This window comes from Cryptomeria japonica, chromosome 7 (assembly GCF_030272615.1).
Source record: "Cryptomeria japonica chromosome 7, Sugi_1.0, whole genome shotgun sequence".
Taxonomy (NCBI): Eukaryota; Viridiplantae; Streptophyta; class Pinopsida; order Cupressales; family Cupressaceae; genus Cryptomeria; species Cryptomeria japonica.
This window is the reverse complement of record NC_081411.1, coordinates 248,007,609-248,021,533: the sequence shown is the minus strand read 5'-3', so window position 1 is coordinate 248,021,533 and position 13,925 is coordinate 248,007,609.

The window sequence follows — 13,925 nt, the reverse complement described above, 5'->3', positions numbered from 1 at the left end:
GAACCGATGGGTGATCCTGTGTCACTATCAGATATACTAGAGAATAAAGACAAAGCTGCATCCTTATGTTCTTTAATCTTTAGTAATTCTACGAATGGAACAGTGACCTTCATTTGGGTTAAAGCTTGGGCCATGTCAAATGTAGAACTATTGCATTTTTCAGTATTAGTCCTAACTTTTTCTGTTTTGAATTGACTTCCCCTTTTTACTATCTCTGCTCCTTCTACATTACCAACATTTTTATCATCTTTGCCTTTATGTACATCCTTAACTTGTTCTCCCTTCTCTTGACCAACCTTAGGAATAGTAGTAGCACTACTTGATGCCCCCTTTTTTGTAACTTCCTTTACAAACATAGAACCCGACTCACCTTGATCAGTGTCTCTCTTAGTGCTTCTCAGATTATAGTTATGTTTTGCTTTGGCAATTGCAGCCTTAGTGAGATTTCTAACTTCTTCCTCACTGGGCCTCCTAAGATGAACCTCTTCATCTTCAATTGTTACCACATTCAATGTAGGATGCCAACCTAAGGCTAACTATCCTTGCACTAACTATTCATTATCCAGCACATCACTGTATTCACTTTGCACAGATTCCTCATCACTTTCTATGATGGTTTCAAACATATTAATGTCAGGCTCTACTTCTGGTTTCATAGATTCTTCAAGAACTTGAGCCACTGCACACTGATGAGGAGAATGTGGTCCATCACAAGCAATACACCAAGGAGTATTTTCTATATTGTGAATAGTTTTCCCTTTCAAGGGATCCGGTGTGTCTTGACTTTGGGTAATTTTGGGCTTCTCAATTTGGGGTTTACCATCCTTCCAATTGGTATTATAGGGCATATCATGTAATCTAGAGGGTTTATCTTGCCAGTTATAATGAGGTTTATCATTTTCGTTAACCTTGGTAGTCAAATCTTTCATAGCAGTAACCAATTTCTCTATTTTATCATCCTCTTTAGCAACTTTATTAGGTTGTTGTTTGGTTTCTTGCCATAATCTACCATCTGTCCTTCTTCCTAATTTTCTAGATGCTTTTCTGTTACTTTCTACATTTATGGCAATTCTAAAAGCATCTCTCAAGTTATGGGGATTTTTATCTCTTAAGATATAGGCCATCTTGGAATCAAATGCATTGTAATATGTATTAAGACACATGTTATCATCTAGCTTCATCACTTGATACAATCTGTGCATGGCTTTCTAGAATCTGGCATTGAAATTAGTGACCATTTCATTTTCAGATTTTCTAATATTATTGAACTCATTTAGCATGAAACTCACATTAGTCTTGTCACCATACTGCTCTTGAAAGCAATTTTTAAAATCTTCCCATGAACCTATGCTATTAACTGGAAGACCTCTGTACCAATCTCTTGCATCATCAACCAGGGTTTGAACAAATAGTTTCATAATAACATCTTCATCTGCTATCTCATAATCATTTATTAGATCCCCAAAAGATTTCAGATGTTCCTCAGCACTAATTGCATTGTTCCCAGCAAATTTACGGAGTTTGTCTCTTAGCTCAGTGGGAACATGATTCGGATATCCTGGGATCCCATCAAAAAACAATTGTCTATATTGTTCTAGATTGATTGGCCTTCTTTGAAAAGGGGTAATAGCACTATTATTTCCCATGGTCATTTTAGCTTTTGGGATTGGAGATTGAGGTGTTGGGGTGTACTGTTTATTCACAGGTATTTGGCTTACTGAAGCAATATTAGCTTGTACTGCAGGTTGAGTATTAACCTGAGGAAAGGAAATGTGTTGGGTATTAGGCTTGCTAAGATCTTCTGATGGGAATGTAATAGGGGGAGCCTTTAAGTAATTAATATTTCTTTTAACTTCATGATTCGTTTCTTCTAACTCATCCTTTTCCAATTCCATTTGGAGATCTTCCTTTTCCTTCCTCATCCTTTCCATCTCTCTCTCATGTGCTAAAATCCTATGAGAAATCTCTTCTATAGTTATAGATTCTATTCCATCATCTACCCATTTCTATTTTCCTCTATCTAAATTGGCTTTAGGAAGCTGGGAGTCATTAAATACTTCCCTAGTTGGCTGGGCTACTGACTTACAAGCTTGTCTAGTTTTGGGGATTAGGATTTCTCTAATCATAGGGCCTTCCTCATCACTTTTTTCTTTTTCCTTAGCAAGCATTTCAAGATCAGCTATCTATCTAAGAATCCTATCTCTTTCCATTAATTTGGCTTTAACTTCCTTCTCCTTATTTGCCTCCTTTTGGGCTCTTAGGGAGATTAAATGATGGACTCTTTTATTTAAATCTTCAATCTCTTGAGACACTTTATCCTCATCAGGGAAGTTTTCTTCAGAGTCTGATGCATTAACTTGATCTATGTCAATCAAACTAATGTTCCCATCAATTGTCCTAGGAATGGAGTGCCTAATTGCATTTGAACTGGTTCTATCTTTTGCAGAAACACTAGCGTGAGACAGATCCTGAGTTAAAATAGGTGCATCATCAATATTTCCAAACAATCCCGAATGGAAACCTAAAATATCATGCTCTGAATCTCTGGAAGATGAATTAGATTTTGCATAAATAGGTCGATCAGGTGTCTTACCAGTATTATTGTTTTTCTGCACCCAAGCAGCATTTGATGGCTCATGCAACATAGATCTCTTCTGACCTCTCCATGACTATTCTGGCAGACCTTCTTGCAAAGTTTCACGAAGATGTTTCTTCATGAATGATCTTGTGTTTTTAGCTCCTTGCATCTCGCTTGTCTTCCTTTTAGAAATATTTGTATCTCACAAGGACTGGTTCAAAAGTAACAGAGTCGCCACCCACAAAACTATGGAAATTATGAAAACAAGCAGTCTTTATCCACAAACACACAACAATTTTCTCTACAAGCCTCAACACAGATCTGTGTTTATATCTTTATTGTAACTCTCCCCAGCAAAGTCGCCACTTTTCTTGTCTTTAAAATCTGATTCCCTTTAACATCCTTAAAATAATATGGTTAAACTTGGTGCAGAAGAGATATCAAAGATAAAGAAATTCTCAAGACAACATATGACAAGGTTTGATTGAACCTTCTACACTTTGGACTTACTCAGAGCTCAGGTGGGTATACCTTTGTGAATTGAATTCACACTTTCAAATATAAACCCACGGCAAACCAGTCTAGAAAACCAGTGGATCTATTCACCTTGAAATCAACTGAAAACAAAGAATGCAAACTATACTTAAATTCAGTATTTCGACCAACAAAACATGCAATAAACCACTTCAAACAATACCAGTGCCTTATCCAAGGTCACAGAGTCATCTAAACTCAAATAATACTCCTCAAACAAAACATCTTTATGCATCCCGTTGGCTTGGTTCCTATTAATCATTGTGTATGCCTGACACCTGCAAGAATTTATGCATTCCAAATTAAGCTATGATCATCAAAATTCAAAGTCTCTTCCAAAGAGTTTACTGGTATGAGTGATCCCCGCATCTTTAATTTCCCTCCTAAAAAGAAAAGCTAACGATCACTTCTACTAAAATTGCTCTGCAATTCCATTCAAACAGAGCAACCCTAGATTATTCAGAATGAAAATAGTAAACAAATTTGTAAACAAACTTGAAGACAATACAAAGCTTTACTCAAAACCGATGGTCTGTATATTGATATTTAGTTCAAGAAATATTACAAGAAATTTTGAGTATTCTCCATCAGACTTAGAGAAGGTCAGATAAATTTCTGCAGCGTTTTCTTACATTTTTTTGCGATCTCCTTACCTCTAGTCCTAGTATCCATTTATAGCAACATGGATGCACAAAGCTTCAGACTTCTTGAGGAGAGTTTGTTACAATCATTTCTTTCAAAATAAAGAGGTTATAAGCTTTTCGCAAAAACAGTTACAAGCTCTTTTCGGCCTCTGCAGTTTCCTCAACAGGCTGTTCGGTTGCAACCTCTTCTATCTTTTCAGGGGCGCTCTCCAATTGTTCCGGATCATGGGTGGCATATTTAATTGTCCACTCGTCATACACCTCTTCTGTTGGCCATGACAAATTAATCACTTTATCTTTAGTCTTAGTCAACCGTTTCCAAGAATTTCTCATTTTGTTGACTTCTGAATTGAGAAAACCATAATGTGACTTAATTTTCTCTATCTCTTGTATTGTCACAACAAAGAAAGAAGAATCATCAAGATCAATAATTCCTATAACTCTTGCTGACAATTTAGCTTCTATCTCCTTAAGCCACATTTGTTTATCCTTTAATTGATTTGGGCTAGAAAAAACTCCTGGGAGCAACTCAAAAACTTGATCAGTGTACTCGTTGCACAAATTAACCTTCTTATCCACATTATCAACCTCTACTGCTAATTGTACTAAGACTTTAGCGACATCAGAAGTGGATTTGATGATGGGATTGGCCCTTGCTTCATCACAGGATACACACATAAACTCTAGATCTTGCTCCCTAGGCCTCCATCTATCAAAAATAGGTGTCAAAATGGCCTTGTCTCTCTTGAGCACATTCCATATATCCATAATTTTACCTACATTGTTATAGAGCAATGAGGCATTTATTGTACCTGCAAAACTAGAAATTGTAGCTCTTACTCTCTCCTCATACTTCTTTGCATATAAGGCCTGAGCTTGTTTCAAGTTTTCCAATTCTTGAGGAGTAATTTCAGCCATTTGAGAGCTGGAGGGTGCTGGAGATGGTGGGAACTCAATCATAGGGCTAGTAGGTGGAGGTCTTGCAGGAGAAGAGGAGATCATCAGTGTTGAAGACTCACCTTGATGGTATTGTCCAGTCAACTAGCTCTGCAGCTTGGCAATGATGCTATCCTTACCTCTTACCTCCTCGTTGGCACTGTTATAGGCCTTTAAAACTATTTCCAACTTGATTTGGAGGGCCTCTTTCTCTTTGGCTTCCTTCTCTTCTACTGCAACACTAAATTTTGCAATCTCTAACATAGTGCTAGCAGCCTCCACTAACCCTGTACTCTGCACTCTCTTCACCATCATCGCACCAAGGTAACTTGACCCTGGGGTGTCTTTGCCTTTCTTACTCTCATTTCTCTTGAGAGACCACATGACAAGTGCAGCATTGTCCTTATTGAAAGTAATCCCCTCCATGGGCTTAGTCTCTTTTCTCACTGCATCTAGTACCAGGGCATCTGCTATATCCCATTCGGGAAAGATAAGCACTCCAACTTGTGCTACCATATCTCTTCCCTGCTTAGGGGTGATGGTTTTGAATTCTTCCATCATCTCTTGCTTTATATCCTCTTCCACCAGGGCTGGATCTTTATTGGGCTGCTCAGCCTTTCTTGTTTTACATCTAGCATTATATTTATCTATGTGTTGTTTCCATATAAACTGCATAAATGCTTCTGATGTGACAAAATTGTTATCAGCTAAAAAGGCACTACTTGCCTATTTTATCTCAGGATCCCACTCTTGGCCTTTGAGTTTTGTGGTAGTGATATCCATTTCAATAGCAATGGGTTCTTCTGGCATTGCTTCCTCCACTTCATCATAAGTGTATGCTATTTTCCCTAGACTACCTAACTGTAGGAGATGCTCAGTTGTTGCTTGCTCATTTCCTATATGGATAGGGGATTGGGATGGGGAATACAAAGGTGTATCTGACTGCACTTCTTTCCCCACCCTTTGCTTCTTGGGGCTTTCTTGGATGTCAATGACATCTTGTATCTTCCTCTTTCCTTTGGAGGTAGAGGGCTCCCCTGTTGTAGGCATCAGCACACTATAACTAGATTTCTTATGCTGTGTGTAATCTCCAGGAGGGATTGCCTTGTCGTAGGCTGACCTACTTAGGATCATTATTTCCTTCTCAGGGTTGCTCTTGATTACAGCTTCCCTCTTCTCCTTCAGCGTCTGCATCACATCTTCAAAGCAAACAATCAAAAACTTTATTTTCTCTTCTAGTGGGAAAAAGCTAGACAATGGGTCATAGCTGGCATCAAACTGATGCACAAAATCCAAGGCTTTCTTATAAGCCACCCACTTCTCTTTCCTTATCTCCTGCTCATCTAGATCAAACTCATTTTTGATGAGGTCTTCAGGAAACTGGAATTGATGAGGCCTACCACTGCATGCTACCTTCTTCCTAAACATACCATTGAAGAAGTCTTCTAGATCAGCACACCTGGACACTGCAATGGACAAATGATAAGGCTTGAGGAAATCCTCAAATCAATTCTAGCCTCCCTTTGTTATTACAAATTGGTGGGCTATGGTAGCTGCAGGGAAAATAGTCCCTTTACCCCTGCCTGTCAACTTTGCATCTTGTAAGCCACCAATTTGTCTAAGGATCTCTGTGATTCCTACTTTGAGAGGGACCTGGTAAGGTAACAAAAATGGGGTGCCTCTGAAACCAAAAACTCCGAAAATTGTGGAGACTGGATACAAATAAATGTCACCCTAGTTATGAACAATTTTTATGTTCTCTGCGAATTCTTTTGGTCTTATGAATTCTAGAAGAACCTTGGGGATTCTTGGGTTCTCAGTGCAGACGAGAGTCCTTATTTTTGATGCAAAATATTTATCAAACTTCAAAAAACTAGCATCCTCTCTATCCCATGACAACACAATACTCCATAATTGTACTGGCATTTTTTCTCCTTCCTTCTCCTTAACAAGGTCCAGTCCACTGGCAAAGTAGTCACCACCTTTGAAGAGAAAAAGATGCATCAGGAGTGAGTACCATCCAAAAGGCCTATCCACCTTTCTATTATTGATTCCTATTAACCCTCCATGGATAGCATCAGCAATAAAAGAGGCATAATCAAATGTAATTGCAAGAGAAGGATTCCAAATCTGGGCAATCATTAACAAGTAATGATTCAGCATATTTGCTTCAGCATCTTCTCCCAAAACTTGGCAAAGTGCCGAATACATTCCTTTGGCCCTCAGGGTGAAAATACTTAATGAAAAGGGCTCTTGTGTGTTGGGTCCTACAATTGTTAACTCTCCTATTTTCACAAAAAACTCCTTGAGAGGCCCATTCTTGAGATGATTCCTCTGTGCACTGTAAATTTGGGCTAATGATAGGAAATTTATAGGTTCTAGAAAATTTGTGAACTCATTAAGCCCAAATGTTGTCCTGAACTCTTCAGCATTGATCTCAACAAGGGTTTTCCCATTTACATCCCGAATGCTTCTTGTGACTGGATCATAGTTGAGCACAATTTGGGTCTACAAGTCTGTGTCCATAAATACCCTTGGGACTACTAATTTCCCAACATCTAATTCCCAGATATTGTTTTGCGGGGCACGAGAATTTCTCATTCCGAATCCAACTTTAAACAACCCCAACCCAGACAGTCCAACCTGTGGGTCTCTCAACCAGTTACACTTGTCATATAATCCTTCTCCTATCTTTAAATGGGGAGCCTTGGGCACTAACTCTTTTGCCTTTGATGCCTGATTAGTTGACAATGTCAACTGTTCTAAAAAATCATCACAGACACTCCTTTCTGAATAGTTAACTTTGCTAGAAAATTCTCTTTTAGGAGCCATTTTGAAAATGTAAGAAATGAATACCACTTTTAAACAATTTTGTGACGAATCAATTATCTTAGCTAGAACACTACACAGGAATTGCTACATAAAAATACAAGAAAATATGTTCTTTGCTTGGAGGAATTTTCTCTGCAACTGAACCGACTTGCTCTATATCTGAAGAAAATAACTCTGCATCTGCTCTTCTGGAAAATCCTTTAAAAGATATCTTCACCCAGTTGATATGAAAACAAATATTGTACTTAGGGCCTTAACTACAACATTGATTCCGGATGCTCCGACCATCCCTTCAAAATTGAATTCATACGAGAATTCATATTTTTCGCTCCAACGGGTCACAACATTCCTACAAGTGTTTCATTTTTCTCTTTCGCAACTTTGCGAAGCATAACTATCAAGCAGCTTAGTCCTACGAAATAGCGCCGACCGTCCTATCAAAAGAAACTTGATCGAGCGTTAGATTTACCTACAACTTTGGCTCCGCACTAGGTCCCACTTCTCTATTGGCTATATGATACCACATGGCGCCCAACCATTGCCCTTGAAATTTCCTTCGCATTCCACTTGATACTAGCCGCGTGTCTTCCTTTTATACCGTCGGTTCCACTTTAGTGGGCCCACACTTTCTTCTTAGACCACGTGTCAATGGACACGTGGATGGTTCTCATTCACTCTCGCTATTTCACGGGGTATAAAGAATGAGCATCTTACCCTTGCGAAATAGCGCGGGCCGTCAGATCATCTCTTAAGTTGATCGGCTTTTAATCATCTGAAAAGGCTTTCGGGAGGGGTGGGCCTGCTGACTCACTATGAACATCTGGCGTCCAGTCACCTTCGGAGCTGACTTGTCACTTTGTTATATGCCAAGAGAAAACCATGGGGCCTCAACAAACTCTTAACAACTGTATCCTCCGAGGCCACCATCAGGACACGTGGACGGCTCTCATTCACTCTCGCTATTTCACGGGGTATAAAGAACAAGCATCTTACCCTTGCAAAATAGCGTAGGCCGTTGGATCATCTCTTAAGTTGATTGGCTTTTAATCATCTGAAAAGGCTTTTGGGAGGGGTGGGCCCGCTGACTCACTATGAACACCTGGTGTCTAGTCACCTTAGGAGCTGACTTGTCACTTTGGTATACACCGAAAGGAAACCATGGGGCCACAATCTACTCTTGACAGTTGTATCCTCCAGGGCCACCATCAGGACATGTGGACGGCTCTCATTCACTCTCGCTATTTCGCAGGGTATAAAGAACAAGCATCTTACCCTTGCAAAATAGCGTGGGCCGTCGGATCATCTCTTAAGTTGATTGGCTTTTAATCATCTGAAAAGGCTTTCGGGAGGGGTGGGCCCACTGACTCACTGTGAACACCTAGTGTCTAGTCACCTTAGGAGCTGACTTGTCACTTTGTTATACGCCGAAAGGAAACTACGGGGCCACAATCTAATCTTGACAACTATACCTGCTAGGTCATCTCTTGACTGTGACTTGACTCACCTCTAGGGCCCGCCTTTTAGCCTTTAATCCTGACCCGCTGACTGTTGTGACTTCCACCGCGTGCCACCATTTTACTCACTATCATCAACCAGTTGGACCGTCTATGTGGCATGCCATGTCATTTTCGCAACTTCGCTGGTTTTAAATTACGTACAACTTCGGCTAGCAAAATAACACGAGCCGTGGATCCACCCGCGAGATGCGCACTAGTTACTAGGCCCGACAACTTTAGGAGAAAAACATATAAGGCATAAAATTTTTGATTAATTAACATAACCACCTAGGTAAACAACAAGGGGGAACACCTCCTACAACCCCATGACCCATTACTTAAGTGAATAAAGTAATGAAAGATTAGAAACCAGAAGGTTTAAAACAAACACAAGAGGATCTAAAATCAAACCCTTAAACCCTTGAGGTCTAGAACAAAGCCGAAGCATTTGAAACTGCATCTTATTCAAAAATTTCAACAAACCATAACCAATCATGGGAAAAGAAAAGCCCATTTTTAACTAGTGATAACAGAAAGATGGTTGGATTTTATCTTTCACGAAGCAGTGAAAGGGAAGTGGGCCCAATGGGAGGATGATGTGGAAAGTAAACAAGGTGCATCTTGAAAAGGATTCGATGATCTACATTAGTTTAGTGCATGAAATAGTGTGGAGTTTATCTTTCATGAAGCGGCAAAAGGATGGTGGGCTCGATAGATTGGACTAGGGATTAAAGGTTTTACATCTTGAAATAGATCCAACGATGAGTGCTGCTTTGTAGCCTAAAGATGCAAGGTTTCTAAACTTCACGAAATAGCGAAAACCCTTTGTAGTGAGGACTTCATAGGTTAGTGAAAAGGGTTTCCGCTCACCATGGAGAGTACAGATTGAGTGAATGCGTGGTTTTTAATCTTTGCGAAACAGCGAAAACCCATGACAATGAGATTTCCTTTGTGGTTCGTTGGAGGTTTTCTTAAATTCAATTGCGAATTCATTGGCGAAGCCTATAGATTAATGTCTCAATTCAATGCTCTGTTGCCCTATTAAGCCTCACATCAATGGAATTTTAGTATCAATTCAAGTAATTTTGTAGAGGAAGCATTATGCAGAGCGAATTTCTTTAGGCAACAAGTAAGTTTTGCACTCTTTTTGAAAGTTACAGTTCGAATTGGTTTCATCGGGTGTTTAGATTCTGAGAGGTCTATTTGAGTTTTAAATTGAAATACCTATAATTCAAGATGGCACCACGAAGAGATTTCATAGGGAAAGTGAATTATCAGGATAGAGCTATATGTGATGATTTCTTGGACCATGTCTACAAATGTCGCTGCTAAGATCAAAGAATTAGTGTCCAAGCCCCCCCGTTTGAGAATTGGAGATGGTTTGTATGACAAAGGGAGCTAGTTGAGGGATTCACAGATAGGGCTATCAAGGCTGGGACTTTTCAAGGTGGGTTTTGGCCAAAGACATTCCACTGCTCCAATGAATAGTCTGTGGGAATTAGATGTGGGAAAGCTCATAGTCCCTGGGGTTTTTATGGATGTAGATTTATTAACCCACATTGTAAATAATTATGACCCTATTGCTAAATGTGTGAGAAATGTGAATGGGGGAGCCTTAATTGAGATTAACGATGATGAGTTTAGGAAGGTGTTTCAGCTCAGTGAGGTATCAAACTACTTATACCCAATCAATTTTGATACACTTGCAGAGGTCTACAATGTCTAGAGAGATCATCTTAGGAGCGGTCCTTTGAAATAATTTTTTGTCAAAATAGGAGGGTTAACTATTGTAGGCCCTAGTACCATGGAATCCTTCTTTGTGAATTTGTTTACAATGAGGGCTAAAGGCATGTATTCGTCAGTTTGTCAAATTTTTGGGGAAGATCCCCAAACCAGTATGCCAACTCACTATATGCTAATGATAGCATAGATCTTAAACCCCTCTCTGGTAGTAACTTTTGATTATGCATATTATCTCACTAATGCAATCCATACAGGGCTGATAGGGATTAAAAATGGAAAGGTAGACAGACCTTTTTGGTGGTATTCTCTTCTCATGCATATGTTTTTGTTTAAAGGTGCTGATTACTTCGCTAATGGAATGGATCTGGTTAAGGAAAAGGATGGTGAAGAGATGCCTGTGCAATTATGGAGCACAATTTTGTCTTTGGATAGAGAGGATGCCAATTACTTGAAGTTTGATAGATGCTTTACATCTAGGCTTCGGATTCTCTTGTGCAAAAAAAAATCCTAGGATCCCTAAGGCCCTCATAGAGTTCCTTAGGCCTAAAGAATTTGCTGAAGGTATCAAGATTGCGCACAACTGGGGTGATGTATATTTATACCCTATCTCTATGGTGTTTAGAGTTTATGGATTCAGAGCAACTCTATATTTGCTTCCTTATCAAGTCCCATTGAAGATAGGAATTGCAGAGATCCTAAGGCAAATCGGGGGTCTCCAAGAGGTAGAGTTAACAAATAGGGGAAAAGGGACCATTTTCCCTACCATCACCATTGCTCATCAATTTGTAATTACCAAGGGTGGCTGGAAACACTTTGATGATTTCTTTCAACCATATAGGTTGCCTACTGCAGTATCAAGATTTGCTGACCCTGAAGATTTCTTCAATGGTATGTTCAGGAAGAGAGCAGTACGTAAAGGTAGACCACATCGGTTCCATTTTCCTGAGGATCTGATCAGAAATGAATTCAATCTAGATGAGAAAGAATTGAGAAAAGAAAAATGGGTAGCATACAAGAAGGCTCTTGATTTTATTCACCAATTTGATGGTGGTTATGATCCTCTGTCTAGTTTTACTCCCTTTCACGAGAAAATTAAATTCTTAATTCTTCATTTTGAACACCTAATGCAGACATTGAAGGAGAAGAGGGAGGTTATAATGAGGAACGATCCTCAAAGGGATAAGTTGGTTTTAGCCAAGTCTGCCTTTGCCAAGGCCATCCCTCCAGGTGATTATGTGATGCATAAGAAGCGAAGGTATAGTGTGCTAGTGCTGGTAACTGGTGAGCCCTCTATTTCAAAAGGAAAGAGAGCAATAGAAGATGTCACTGACATCCAAAAATCCCCTAAAATGCAAAGGGAAGGTAAAGAGGTGCAAACAGGTAAACCTCTATACTCTACCTCCCAATCCCCTATCCATGTGGGAGATGAGCAAGTAGCCGCAGAGCAATTGTTGCAGTTAGGAAGTCTCGGTGAGATTGCCTACACTTATGAGGAAACACAAGATGGAATGCCCAAAGAGCCACTGACTGCTGAGATGAATTTGACTACAGGTGAGTTGAAAGGAAAGGAGCTAGACCCTGCTATCAAACATGCCAATGACAAGTTCCTGGCTGATAATAATTTTGTTAAAATAGGGTCCTTTATGCAATTTGTTTGGAAACAATACATTGAGCAATTTAAGGCAAGATGTAAGAAGAGAAAGAATGAGCAACCCTAGAAAGATGCAAATATAGTGGAGGAAGAGGTGAAGCAAGAAATGATGGTATAATTCAAAGCCATTACTCCTCAAGAGGGGAGAGAAATGGTGTCAAAGGCTAGTGTTTTAATCCTTCCTGAATGGGACATAACAGATGCCTTAGTGCTTGAAGCAGTAAGGAAAGAAACAAAGCCCCTAGAAGGAGTGACATTCACTAAGGATAATGTTGCTTTGGTTATGTGGTCCCTAAAGAGGGATGCAAGCAAAAGGAGGAAGGACACCTCAGAATCCAACTACCTAGGAGGTATGATAGTGAAGAGAGTTTAGGACACTCGAGTGGTGGAAGCTGCCAGCATAGTTCTAGAAACTGCAAAATTCAGTGTGGCAGTGGCTGAGAAAGAAGCTAAGGAGAGAGATGATCTCCAGGTAAAACTGGAAACAATTTTAAAGGCTTATAATGAGGCCAAAGGAGAGATAGCCAACCAAGACAACATCATTGCTAGTTTACAAAGTCAATTGGCAGGGCAGTACCAGAAAGGTGAGTCATCTACTTTAATGATTGCATCTTCTCCAGCAAGAGCCCCACCCACCAGTCCTATCATTGAATTTCCCCCTTCTCCTATGACCTCTAGTTTTGAGGCTACTGAAACTTTAGAAGATGAGATGGAAAAGTTTAAACGAGGTCATGCCTTACTTAGAAGCAACTATGAAGAAAAGGTGAGAGGTACAATTTTGAAATTTGGTGACTCGGTTAGAGCCTCTATTGTATACATTAACATGAAAACAATTTTGAATATTTTGACTGATTTGAAAGAAGATAAGGCCACTTTAGAGCCAATTTTGAATAAGTGGATGCCTAGGGGACTGGAGTTGGAACTTATGTGTTCATCTCATGTAGAGGCAGAGGGTGATGCCAATATCAAACCCACTTATGAGTTAATAAATGGGATGACTGGATTAGTAGAAGAAAGGGCAGGTGTGAAGAGAGAAGCCCACATATATAGAAAAGAATATTCTGATCATAAGTATGAGTTGTTTCCTAGGGGATTTGTTGGTCCAAATCAGCTGAAAGAGGAAAAGGTATGGCTTGATGAGTTGGGGTATAACTTGTTGGAGAGGGTAAACAAGGTTATTAATAGAGATAACATGGCTTTATTTATTAAGATAGTTGAGGAGATTGAGAAAGCAAAGTCACATTATGGTTTTCTGGAGACAAAGGTTGGGAAATTGAGAATGACATTGAAAAGGCTAAATAAAATGAAAAAGAAGATTGTTAGCTTCTCCTGGCCAGGTGATGGTGTGTTCAAATAGTGGAAAAAGAAATATGCAGTTCAAGAAGAGGAAGTCCCATAACACTTGGAAGATGTTGCAGCGGAACAACAAACTTAAAAGGCCGTTAGGATATAAAATGATTGTATTTTTCTTTCCTTTCCCAACTAGAATCATGGTTGTAACAAACTTTTCC